The following is a 13,498-nucleotide window of genomic DNA, read 5'->3' as shown; positions in this document are numbered from 1 at the left end:
ACAACCCTAGCCAAGCAGTTACTACAATAAAGACATTAATGATACGAGTGCTTCATATATACACAAGCTAAAGCAGGTAAGTCAAATACTCCACCGTTGGAATCTTTATTGTTTTGGATTTATTTATTTTATTTGCATGATTTTTTTTGCCTGCATGTGTGTCTGTTTGTGTTACATGTGAATTCCTGGACTTATGGACCATTGTGAGTTGCTGCATGGGTTCTGGAAATCAAACCCAGATCTCCTGTACGCACAAGTATGCTTCACTGATTGCCATCTCTTCAACCCTCTTCCTTTTCTTTTTATTCAAATAGTAACAACAGCACAACAAAATGAAGCAAAGAGAAATGTTTTTTTTTTTTTGTTGTTGTTCTTTTTTTCGGAGCTGGGGACCGAACCCAGGGCCTTGCGCTTCCTAGGTAAGCGCTCTACCACTGAGCTAAATCCCCAGCCCCTAAGAGAAATGGTTTTATTGATGACATATTGGCTTCCGTGTTTTAATAGGAAGTTATTTGTAAGGCAGGCTATGACCTGGGCTATAGAAGAGAGTCTTAGGAGCTTTGAGGGGAAATTTCATTATATCCACAGTGTTGGTCAATGCCAGTGAAGGGCAAGTAAGATTTCTACTATCTGAGGAAATTGGTCTGGGTTAGATCATGACTTTATGAGGTCAGAAAAAGATAACTGTTGTTTTCTATTTGCCCTGTGATGGGCACCCACATTCATGCAACACACTCAATGCAGGTCAAGGTTAGGCTGAAATGTATGCATGTTCTCTGTAGGTGTTGAGAACATGGGGCTCTGAGGTCATATCATCTGCTCTCTGTCTTCTTTATCACAGTTTGCACAAAGTGAGATTCAGTCACAAGACTTCATCTGTGCTTGAATTGCTCATATCTCTTCCTGGAGTATTTTCCCATGACACTACCCTTTCTTCTTCTTCATAGAAATATGATTATTTTATACCCCCATTTTAGGCATCTACTTAGATGACTTCCTTGCTTGATATTCCTGTAGGTAGGATGCCTGTGTGTTTCATACTATGGTGTCCTGTAAATTTATCTGTCATAATTGTTATAATTATTCCATGACCTTGTTAGACAAAGATTCCATGAGGTTATGAGCAGTTTCAGAATGCTCTACTTACTTTCTCCCAAGACCCAACAAGAATGATGTAATAGAGGAATTGTTTATTTTGGTTTACATCTGAGAGGAGTACAGTCCCTCATGGTGGGGAAGGCAAAGAGTGAGGGCAGCTTCATCTGTGGCACTGATTAGAACGTAGAGAAAGAGGAATGCTGGTACCCAGCTAGACTTCTCGTTTTCTGCCTTGTATTTAGTCTGAGACTCCAGACATCCGCACTTAAGGCAGGCTTTCTTCCTTCAGTTGGTTCTCTCTGGAAACACCCTCACAGATACACTGAAGGATGTAATTCACTAGTCATTTAGATTGATAATGGAGACTAGCCATCACACTGTCTCAGACTCTAATTCTCAACACAGAATCAGCACAAAGTAGATGGTCAAGAAGTGTGATCTGAGGATTAAACCACTTGAAAAATAACCTTTGGATTTAAAAAAAAATGTATTGGGTTTGTTTAATGAACCTGCATGGGCGAATGATTCTTTTTTTAGAAAAAAAAACATTTTAAGCATAATGAAAAAAGGTTCATCATTTTTCACCTAAAGGACAATAGAATTCTAGGAGAAACAAAATTAAGAATTGGATCTTTATGCATCAGAGAATATGCTAAACCCTCTTTGAACATAAACTGAATGATGTGTCCATCTTGTCCCAACCACCAATGTATTACATTAAGATACTTCATCATGGATTTTTTTTCTCTTCTTTATAGCCCTGTATGTGCTCTCATATGTTCATCAATCCTATGGTTTGTCCCTACTGAAACTAATTTTGATATTAAATGAGCATTTGGGACAATAAGAGGTTGAACAAAATGGTGCTTTTAAGATATGATTAGGGGGAGCTCCACTCTCATGAGCAGATTAGTTCATTCATGCGGTTAACGGCTTCCTAGTTTCCTGCAATAGTAGGTCTCCTTTTCATGACACTCCTTGCCACTTTAAGACTCTGCTAACAAGGAATGACTCTACAAGAGTTAGAATGCCGAATATTGCAGAGAGCTGGATTGCTGTTTATTGTCAACAATCTAGTGTGGAAGACAAGAATCCAAAAACATCCCCCTCTCCAAGCATGCCTGGATCAAATACCAACACCTGAGCAGAGCTTGGATCAAATACCAACACCTGAGCAGAGCTTGGGGCATGACTAATTCCTTTAGGTTATCTCTTAGTGTCCAAGTTCTTCAGCATTTTGTGTTCTGTGAAGAACTATCTATACTCAGTAGAAACAGAACTTTGTCCAGCTGCTGAAGACAGTCTCAAAGATGCTTTCCACATCGTCATTTAGGGGTCAGGGATTCAGTGACCTCTTGGTGGGTAGGAAGGGGCTCTTGCTGTCTTAGATTTTAAGATTTTGATGCTCTGGTCTAAAAGCTGTACCTATCAAAGAAGCACATGCCAGGATTATGGTATTAGAAGGTGGGTGTGTAAGAGGTGAGAAAGTCACAAGGGTGGTGTCCTGTGTGACCAGTGTTGTTTTAAACAGAGATGGGGGAGAAATGCTCTTTCTCTCCAACATTTGAAGACATAGCTAGAAGACATCTGTCGGTAAACCAGAAATAGGATTCTGGCCAGGGTTAACCTTAGACTTCCAGCCTCTGGAAATGCAAAAATTAAATTCTGATTGCTGAAGCCACTCTGCCTATGGTAATTATAATGCAAACTAACACATTTGGTAATGGCTCTGTTTAGCTCCTCAGGGAATTGAATTTGAGTAAAGATACATGTATAGATTTTGATAGCTTATGTACTCATGTAAAATATTAATAAGTGCTAATTAAGGCATTAATATTAAGTTGCCTCTAATGCATATATTTTTATATGTACTCATAATCAGGTAATTTAAATACTGTGAAAAATTAGTTTTTCCTTAATCTTTCCAGATTTCCCCATACTTTCATACTATATACACTAAACTTTACTTCCTAGAATTATGATTACAAACATAAAAAGTGCAAAAAGACTGAAAGGCAGAATGTGAAAGATTTTGTTTTCTAAATTTTAATACGAATTTGTTTTATTTTATTAACTGTTTATTTCCACTAAGATTAAAAGTAAAAAATAATCAACTGAATAAATTATACAGTTCGAGAAAGTCAATTTTCAGGGAAGCTTCTATTTCACCTCAAACTCCAATTCTGGGGATACATTCAGGACATTCACCATACATTAGAAACCAACTTGGATAGCCTAATGGGTTCCACAGTGGTTACTGAGCAAGACCTGTTCACATGCAGGTATATTTCAGGTATTTTCCTCAGTCATTTTCTGCCTTGTCTTTTGAGACATGATAGTTTTCTGAACTTGGAACTCATTGTGTTGACTGGACAGGTATCAATTTGTGTCTGTCCACCTTCCCAATGCTAAGTTATACCCACCTTTTCCTGTGTGTTCTTGACATCTGAATCCTGGTCCTCATGTTTGTACAGCAAGCCCTGTATTTATTGAGCCGTCTCATGAACCTTCACCATCAAATTTACTTCATAAGCCGATACCTGTGATACGAGAGCTTTTGCTGATTTTGAGAACCACATTTGAAAATAGTTTTGTATGTACATATGATTCTGTGATTCTAAACAACTCCCTATGGGGGGATAACTTGCATTTTTCTCAATGTTGATATTTTTGGGCTTCCCATTCTGTGTAGGAATTATATTTCTAGAAGATATGATTGGCCTATTGTAGCCAATTGGAAGCAGAAGGCATGTTCTGTGGATATAGGTTAGGAATGAGAAGAGAGATTGAAAATGATTTTTTTCTATTTCCTAATTGGCAAAGGAAGATTTACTTATAGTGAATGCAAATATAGTAATCTGTGCAAAACATGACCATTTTATAACTATAAAGGCTACGATTTTCTGTCTACTGTTACCTGATAGTACACATGTGTACACAAACATGCATATTTATATGCACACAGAGGCTTCATTCATCTTTACAGTAGACTTGTGAAGTAAGCAGATGTTAATCTATTTGCTATGTAGTTGTTAGGAAATTCAAGCTTATTCCAAAATTGATGACCTTTATGTTATTCTCGTCTATTGATTACATAAAAATTGTATGTATTTGGGCACTTTTGAGAATGTAACACTGAAGGAACAAGCTTACCTGAATCATGAATTTGGCTAAAAATAAATCTGTAAGTATTCAAAAATCACAACTCTGTTTTCAAGTGGGCCAGGAAACCTTAAATCAAAAATTGTATTGAATTTCAAGGTTGAGCCTAAGCAGAAGAAAGAAATGAAATAAAAAGAAGGCATACCAAGAAGTAAGAAGCAATGAATGATGAGTGCCATTAACAATATGTATAGAATTAGATCTGAAAAGCATAGAAACTATCAGACAGGTAATTTTTATATTTAAAATGAATTAAGGTCAGAAAGATAATCTGTAAAGCCAATAAAAAGTATAAAACTATGAAAATGGTTAAAATGTCTTATTAAAGAAAAAGGTTTTTAGAAATGAAAAACATTTTGTGGACTGAGCAGAAAATTAGAAGCAAGTGGGAAAAGTATAAAGAAAACAGAATAAAACTTTGAGAGTGTTCACTATTCAATCAAGAGAGAAAAGGTATCAAATGGTTAATACATTTAGATCACAAAATAAACAATCACTTCATTTGTGGGATATAGTTAAGGAATACATGAAGGATGTTTTGGTACACACACACACACACACACACACACACACACACAGAGAGAGAGAGAGAGAGAGAGGGAGAGAGAGAGAGAGAGAGAGAGAGATATGAATACTAACGTGAAGAACATGAACTATGCCCTCACACAGCTACTTGTGTGGTGAGGCCTCTTGCAATGGACTTTTGGAAAATTTCCAATATACATTTCAATATTATGAGTTATTGCAATTATGCTGTCCATTGAATCCTGAGACTCAGTGACCCTGATCCAGGGTCATTGCTACTTTATAATCTTTAGCCAGCAATCTTTGTCTTACGCCTTCAGTATCGTACTCTCTATTTCTGTGTATTCAATTGTTAAAACAATCTACCTTTAAGACAGCCCATGTAGTACTTGTTCTTTGGTGTCTGGCTTTTATCACTTAGCATGATGCCCAGGAAGGGGTTTAGTGAGTCCAATCCCAAAAGGGGATTATATGGGGTCTGAAGAGAACGCATTATTTGAGTAGATAATGAATCGGGATTATAAGTCATTAAATGTCAAACACCTGAGAGACAAATAAAAAGAGGAGCATAGCCGAGAACGCCAATGGAAAAGAGTAGCTTTAAATATGTGTAGAGTGTTACCTCCTGGTAGAAATAATTCAAGAATCATCTTTTAAGCAACAACAGCAACAACATAATTAAAATATAGTTGATCCTCTGTATCTATAAGTTCAAGAAAGTTAAAAATATTTCTTAAACCCGTGTCTGTGCCGTGTCTAGGCCTTTTCATTATTATTTTTTTCCTAATAACAGGTATGACAATTATGTGCGTAGGATTTATATCATATTATATACCATAGCAACCTAGAGATGATTTAAAGTATATGGGAGGATGCTTGCTAGTTATGTGCAAACAATCCTTCATTTTATTAAGGGACTTAAGGATCCACAGTTCTATGTGCATGGAAGGTCATAGAACTGGTTCCTCATGATTACTGGAGAACTATGTAGTAGGATATTATCTTCTGCTTATTGAGAAATGGATATACTTTTAGGTTTGAATATTTTTAAGAAAACCACACAAATACTTAAAGAATTTGCCTTTCAACCTGAGGAATAGACATCCGCATTAGTAGAGTTGAAAATGGAAAGAGGGACTGGGGAAATGGCTCTGTCAGTTAAGCGCTTACCTTCCAAGTGTATGGGCTTGAGAGCCGACTCTAGAACCCACTAAATGAACAAAACCGAAACAAACAAAAAGCAACGGGAAAGCCAGGGGTGGCTGGAAGCCTGGAGAAGGCAGGGCTGGGTGTTAGCTAGCTCTATCCTGGAGACAGCTGGACAGTTAGCCAAACACAGATAGCAATTTTCAGTAATTGTTAACAAGAGTCTTAGCCTCAAAAAAAAAAATCAGAGTCAGGGAAGCCATTACACGGTTAGGTGAGAGGTATGAAAAGAAGATGGATTTTCAATACCCTAATCTTCAACTTCTTTCATGCAAAACTATGAGCAATATCAATTTCTGTTTTTTTATATCTCCCACTCTGTGGCATTTTGTTATATATAACAACCTTAGCAAACCAACAAACAGAACAGACTTAGGGCTATGAAATTTGTTGATTGTACTTTGGGTAGTCTTTTCAACTATGTCTGCCTCACTTCTAAGTGTCATCTTTTGTCAAATATCTTGGGAGCCATTTCCTGACTGTTACGTAGATTGAGAAGTACCCCTTCACAATTCTTTCTAAGTCCCTTTCCTATGCAAAACTTCATGTAACCTGCTGGGTCATTTTATCATTCTTTGGCCTTTTCACTAAATAGGATCCATACGCAATCATAGACGTGAGATCTTTAAAGGCAGATGTTTCTGTCTGTTGCTTGCACTACTCTGTTCAAAGAACCACCATTGCACTTAACACAAAGTAGGTATTCAATAACCCCATCAACCAAAACACACCTTTTTCTCAGTCTACCCTTTAAAGGCTGACTTACTGGTTGCCTAAAGTGGGTTCTGACATTCTATAGAGAAAAGGTCAAGCTTATTACTAAAGAACCCAAAATGCCCGTGAAGGCAAGTTGCCTTGGCTGGCAAATACAAGTTCATTGAGAATCTCTTCCAGAAAGTGTGATGAACTTGTCATTTCCAGAACTTTTGAAATCTGACCTCATAATTTTGGAAGTCACAAGACAATTAGGCTTTCCTTTATATGGGATAAAATCAATAGATAAAAGGTACGTTCTTTAAATATTGTTTCTCAAAGAGGGGTGTGGCCCACATGCACATCTTCCTTTCATGATAGGCATTGACTGGTCCAGTGTTGTACAGACAATCACACCTGCTGTGAGTTCCAGAATGAAGCAGCCATGTCATGTATGTAACTCAGTGTTCCACAGTATTCCCTCTTCTTTCAGGTCTTATAATTGTTTCCTCTTTCCTTTCATGATGTTCTCTGAGATGCGGAGGGAGAAATATAGATGTCCCATTTATGACTAAGCATTTAAAAGTCATCTATTTCCAGTATTTTGGCCAGTTATAAATCTCCGTATTGTGTGCTGGAGCCACTGTGGCCAAGCCCAGGCTGCACTGCTGCTGCTGCTGCTGCTCGCCTGTTGTCCCCCATCGTGCACTAGCAGTCTCAAAAGATTCAAAGTCCAAGATGGCAATCCTCAAGGACCAGCTGATTGTGAATCTTCTTAAACAAGAACAGGTCCCCCAGAACAATATTACAGTTGTTGGGGTTGGTGCTGTTGGCATGGCTTGTGCCATCAGTATCTTAATGAAGGACTTGGCCGATGACCTTGCGCTTGTTGATGTCATGAAGAAAAGCTAAAGAGAGAGATGATGGATCTCCAGCATGGCAGCCTTTTCCTTAAGACACCAAAAATTGTTTTCAGCAAAGACTATAGTGTGACTGCAAACTCTAAGCTGGTCATTATCACACAGCGGGGGCCGTCAGCAAGAGGGAGAGAGCTGGCTCAATTTGGTCCAGTGAAACGTGAACATCTTCAAGTTCATCATTCCAAACATAGTGAAGTACTATCCACAGTGTAAGCTGCTCATCGTCTCAAATCCAGTGGATATCTTGACCTACGCGGCTTTGAGAATCAGTGGCTTTCCCAAAAGCCGAGTTATTGGAAGTGGTTGCAATCTGGATTCAGCTCGGTTCCGTTACCTGATGGGAGAAAGGCTGGGAGTTCACCCGCTGAGCTGTCACGGGTGGGTCCTAGGAGAGCATGGTGACTCCAGTGTGCCTGTGTGGAGTGGTGTGAGCATTGCCAACATCTCCCTGAAGTCTCTGAACCCAGAACTGGGCACTGATGCAGACAAGGAGCAGTGGAAGGAGGCTCACAAGCAGGGGGTTGACAGTGCATATGGGGTGATCAAGCTGAAAGGTAACATATCCTGGGCCATTGGCTCCTCTATGGCAGACTTGGCCAAGAGCATAATGAAGAACCTTAGGCAGGTGCATCCCATTTCCACCATGATCAAGGGTCTCTGTGGAATCAATGATGACGTCTTCCTCAGTGTCCTGTGTATCCTGGGACAAAATGGAACCTGAGATCTTATGAAGGTGATACTGATTCCTGAGGAGGAGGCCCGCCTGAAGAAGTGTGCAGATACCCTCTGGGGAATCCTGAAGGAGCTGCAGTTCTAAAATCTTCCAGTGTCCTAGCACTGCACTGTCCAGCTGCAGCAGGGTTTCTATGGAGACCACACGCATGTCATCTGAGCTGTGGTTAGTACAGTTGTGTTGAGGTGGTCTGGAGAAAATCTCAGTTCCCACAGCTCTACCCTGCTGCTAAGTGGTACTTGTGTAGTGGTAACCTGGTTAGTGTGACAGTCCCATTCTCTCCAAGATGCTGCCAACTGCATGCAGGCTTTGATTACCCTGGTATCCTGTTGCATGGCAGTGCTGTGCACCCTCACCAAACATGCCTATGCCAATGAGTTCCCAGTTAGTTTTAACCTGGCTCCAGTGTGTAAGTCCATTATGCATATCTTGTGCATAAATGTTGTATTTTTACAGGGTATTTTCTGTATTATATGTGTCTGTAGTGTACACTGCAATATTATGTGAAATGTAAGAGCTGCAATGGATGATGGGACCAATCACTCAAGTGTCATGCCAATGAAAACACTGAATAAACCTTGAACAGTGGAAAAAACCCCAAATCTCTGTATTCACTGTTGATCATTGTAAAAAGAAGCTTCTCTGAGAAAAGCCAAGAGCAGAAGACAATGACACATCATGTCCATTTACTAAAACATACCCAAACCAAAAAGAAACAAACAAAAGAAAGAAAATAAAAAAGAAAAACACAGTAGCAATTTCCCCTCTAGGGTCTATGACCTCCCATGCAACATTTTTTTAAAACTGGGTGTACAATATCACATATGAATTCTCTCATGTGTCGCAGGTGTAACATCCAGAACAGACGTACCACTATTGTATGATTGAGGTTATTTTGTCTGGCTGGCATTGCTGCACACAAGTGCTCTGCTGGGTAACATTGTTGCTGACAGCTCTTGCTCAGTAGTCTGTAGTTAGCTGTAAGGGCCAGTAGTTGATGGAGTAAATGGAGAATTTTTTTTCAGTAGTGTAGTCACCGCAAATGTGCGGTGATTCTGTGATCAAACCTAATAAAAATCACTGGGACACACACACACACACACACACACACACACACACACACACACACACACATTTATGTAAAAATTAGAGGGGATTAGTATGAATGGAAAAGGTGTTAGGGATGGAAAGCAGTAAATATGACCAAAATACATCATGTCTATGTATGAAAATGGCTTCACGAAACCAATTATTTGCATAGAAGATATGTAGTAAAAGTAACATATAACAGTTTGAGATAACAGTAAAAGTAAAACATGTGGTTCGTTTTTCTTCTGTTAAAACACCATTATCTAGCTTGGGAATCAGAAAGTCAAGAATAGCCTGCATGCAAAGGGAGAGGAAAACCGTGGGTGTGCATGTGCATGCTTGCGTGTTTGTGTGTGTACATATGTGTATATTTGAATTCAGCTAAAATTTAATCTTGTACTGAGATATTTTAAAGGGAAGAACAGGCTTACTTGGCTTTCTTGGCACTCCTAATTTACATGTCGTCTATAATAAATGCATTTGTTGTGCTGGGCAGGCTTCACCGATTTGAATTAAAAGACGTATTTCCTCTCATTTTTTTTTCTTCCACGCATGGCAGGAGTTTAACTGTGCATGAAACCTATTACTTTACACAGAAAGAGTTGAAGTATTTTCAGATGCCTTTTTCCAGTAAGGTGAAGTGTCTAGGAAGGGCTAACAGGTTTCATTTTTTGGGAACTGAGGGTATTTGTGGATTTGACTTTGGATTCTAAGCTACTGTGGTCAAATCCCAAACCTCATTCATCTTCTCCCATTTATCCTTAATTCTGAGATTCACAATTCAGGAATTTTTTAATTCATATAAAATCATTTCCTTATTCTTACATGAGGCCAATGCACATAATCAAGATCAATACTTAGAAATTCATGGCAATGTTAACTCTTATTGTTCTTTGTCATCTCATGGTTTCCTTGCGCTGTCCCTGCCTCCATTTTCTTCCAAGTTTTCTTACTTATAGGAAGGTTTTCTTCAAAAAGAATAAAGAACAAATGACAATCAAGCAACCCATAAATCTTTAAAGAACACTTAACAACCAAAGTGCTTGTGCCACTACATATAAGGTCTTTGAAAAGGGTACTCTCAAATATTGGCCTCGTATAGATGGATGTTTCCTTGATTATGTAGTAACCAAGCTGTTATTCTAGGCTGGACTGTCGCCCTGCTCTGGACTCCATATGTGTTAGAGGCAGTCTGCAGCATCAGACACAGGTTGCTCATATCTGAGCTGGAGACCTTTGGAGACCAAAGTCAGTATGGCACAGTCTGCTCTTTTATAGAGAAGGAAAACTGGATGCTTTAGGCATCAGCAAAATGTATAGCTACATAGATTCTTCAATGGAATATGACACTGGTGATATTAATGATATTAATGCACGAGATGTGATGGTTAAGTGCAACTTTTCTCATTTGAATGATTATATTTGAAGCATCCGAAGTAATTGGTATTGTATATGTTTTAGATAATTTAGGAAGTGTTTGATTAACTTCTGTCATTTAGAATTGGGCAGCCAGCATGAAGCTTCACATTGCCAGGTAACTATATCCTCTCTTAGAACATTTTGTCCCATGCCCTACATTGTATAGCAGATCTTTTGGATCTTCACCTATGCATATTCATGCCACTTAAGTTAGCTCATTTAGACTTGGTTATTTATACATCTGGTCGACCTCTCTGTCACTGGAGTAGCAACCTGTAGAAATATCTATTGTTGACATGAACACATCTGTCACAGATACTGATATCTCAGACCCATGACAATAATAAAGTCCTCCCTGGTCAGGTTTAGCAATCTAACAGACTCCCCTAGTTTGAGTATAGATACTGAAGGTGTGTGCAAAAAGTAACAACCAACTTCAGCTTCCTTATCCTGGATGACAGCAGCCTAAGACTGTTTCCCTACATAGACCCCCAACCAAGATTGAATAAACTGCCCACTCATTCCTGCAGCACGTACCAGATACACTAAGTTTCTGGGTTGCTAGCCCATCTCTGTCAGAGAATACATGATCTATCTAATTCTAGCTTTGCTTCTGTTACTTGTGTACTTGTGTTTGTCTGTCTTTCTTAATCCCAAATCACTCCCAGCCAGGTTCACAAAGCTAGCCACATTGGCTTCAGCAAGAGCCATTTTATATTCTTCTTACATAGAACAAAGCAGGGACCATTACACAGTATATATTCAAATATATAATTATGTTAGTCCATATGAGAATACAATACATTTGTAAACAGATGTACAGGTAGAAAAAAAATCCAAATTGTACATGTGGATATACAAAGAAGTACAAATGATACCTGGGTGGGCCTTGACTATTCCACCCAATGCTATCTAAGTAGCTTCTAAAAACTGCACCAGAGGCAGCTGCCCAACTCAAAGGACCCAGGTAGATCATCAGGTATATATCATGTGACCGATAGGAGGTTATTTGCCTGGCAGAGATTAGAGTCTCTCTTAGAAAAAAATCTCAACATTAATCACAGAAACAATTGATGACAGGTATTGAGACTGAAGTTAGGTACCCCATACAGAAGAAAAGATCTTGCAAGCGAGTAGAAGCTATGGAAGGAGGATGTAATAAAGTCTAGAAATACAGACAAAGTGAGGGAGATGCTGAGTCACTGTAGTGGTGAAGGTAATACTTACCATATCTGTAGTTGAACAAATATAGGGTTTTTAGAAGATAGGGAAAATAACTCACTCATCAGCAACACTCAGATTCTCAGTGTCTTCTCATTCACGACATTTCAAACTTCATGAGTTCTGCCTAACTGAAATTGATTTTCTTTCCCAGAATTCTGACCATTTCACTTTTCCTAGAACTTGGTTGGAACCGTAACACTAACAATGAGTAACATTTATTGGGCTCACACTTTTCATCATGGCCCTTTTGAGAATTTCTTAGGTCTATTTTCTTTATACCTCATAATTGTTTAAAGTGGACACTGTTATTAATCCCAGGACTAGAAAATGGAAACAATAAAAGTTAAATAGCTACCTTAGATCAGATGATAATAAGGAATAGAACACAGAACTCAAACCTGTAGGCATATTGACTGAGGTGGCGTTAGCATCCCACCCTCTTGGAATAGAATGTTTTTCTGCTTGACTTGTCTCAAAGAAGAATGAAGCTTTCATTATAGCACATTCTGTCCTACATTCAACTGAATTGTCAGCTGCCTCCTTCCTTCCAGCAAGATGCCCTAAGAATATGAAGTGTTCTAAATCTTTGTCTCTGATACGTTTTGCATTGTCTGGATAAAGGGAGACATCTAAAAATAGTTCAATGAATAACAGGGGTACCTTCTTACCCAGACTGTGGGCTCCAAGTTTCTCTTCACATTCTGGGAAGGAGTCAAGTGGCCATTCAAAAGCCCATACCCAATTTAAAGTAACTTTCAATTAAGAATGGCAATACAAAGTTACTGCGGTTTTAGAGAAAGAACTTGAAACCAAATCAATTTGCATGTAGCTACATTATTAGACCATGATGTAAAATATCTTCATTTGTACAACACTTCACAGATTGCAAAGAATCTTTATTAGGTACCCTAACATGTTCAACAATTTTTTGTTCTTGGTCTCACTGACTGCTTCTTTTTTGAGTCATGGTAAACTGACATGTTGGCAAGTGATATCTTCTTTCAGTTGCAATCTGGAGTCACCAACGACTCTGGTTAATGAGATGGAATAGAGTGGCTGGAGACTCTCTCTACTCTCGTTGGAATCAAACCCTGTTCAGTCTTCCCCAACACATCACTTAAACAATTATGTGCTCTTAGAAATGGAAGATATTGTCTTGTTTTACCCATTCATTTATGGTATATATGTTTATGTGCATGCATATATGCCATGGAGTGTGTGTTTGTACTTCAGAGGACAAATTGCAGGAACTGATTTTTTGTTTGTTTGGTTTGTTTTGATTTACCAAATGGGTTTTGGCATAGAACTCCGACTGCCAGGCTTGCCTGTGAGTGGTTTATCTGCTGAGCCATCATGCTGACCTGAAGATAGGTTTGCAAAGGGTTCAGGCTTCAGACAAGATTGCATCTATATCTAATTTATCTAGTCA

General features: G+C 38.7%; 1 long non-coding RNA gene and 1 pseudogene across 1 annotated transcript; one reads left to right on the top strand and one right to left on the bottom strand.

Annotated features, from left to right (window-relative positions):
• Positions 1-1,175: 1,175 nt before the first annotated feature.
• Positions 1,176-12,182, bottom strand: LOC148006829 (uncharacterized). Its single transcript, XR_015644585.1, has 3 exons — positions 12,073-12,182; positions 3,522-3,638; positions 1,176-2,523 (listed from the first exon to the last, which is right to left on the bottom strand). It is a non-coding gene; the product is annotated as an uncharacterized LOC148006829 (long non-coding RNA).
• Positions 7,395-8,421, top strand: Ldha-ps21 (lactate dehydrogenase A, pseudogene 21; annotated as a pseudogene).
• Positions 12,183-13,498: the final 1,316 nt, after the last annotated feature.

The sequence above is a fragment of the Rattus norvegicus genome, chromosome 1 (assembly GCF_021556685.1).
Source record: "Rattus norvegicus strain SHRSP/BbbUtx chromosome 1, alternate assembly SHRSP_T2T, whole genome shotgun sequence".
NCBI lineage: Eukaryota > Metazoa > Chordata > Mammalia > Rodentia > Muridae > Rattus > Rattus norvegicus.
The sequence above is the reverse complement of the archived record's forward strand: the minus strand, read 5'-3'. Positions and strand labels throughout refer to the sequence as shown.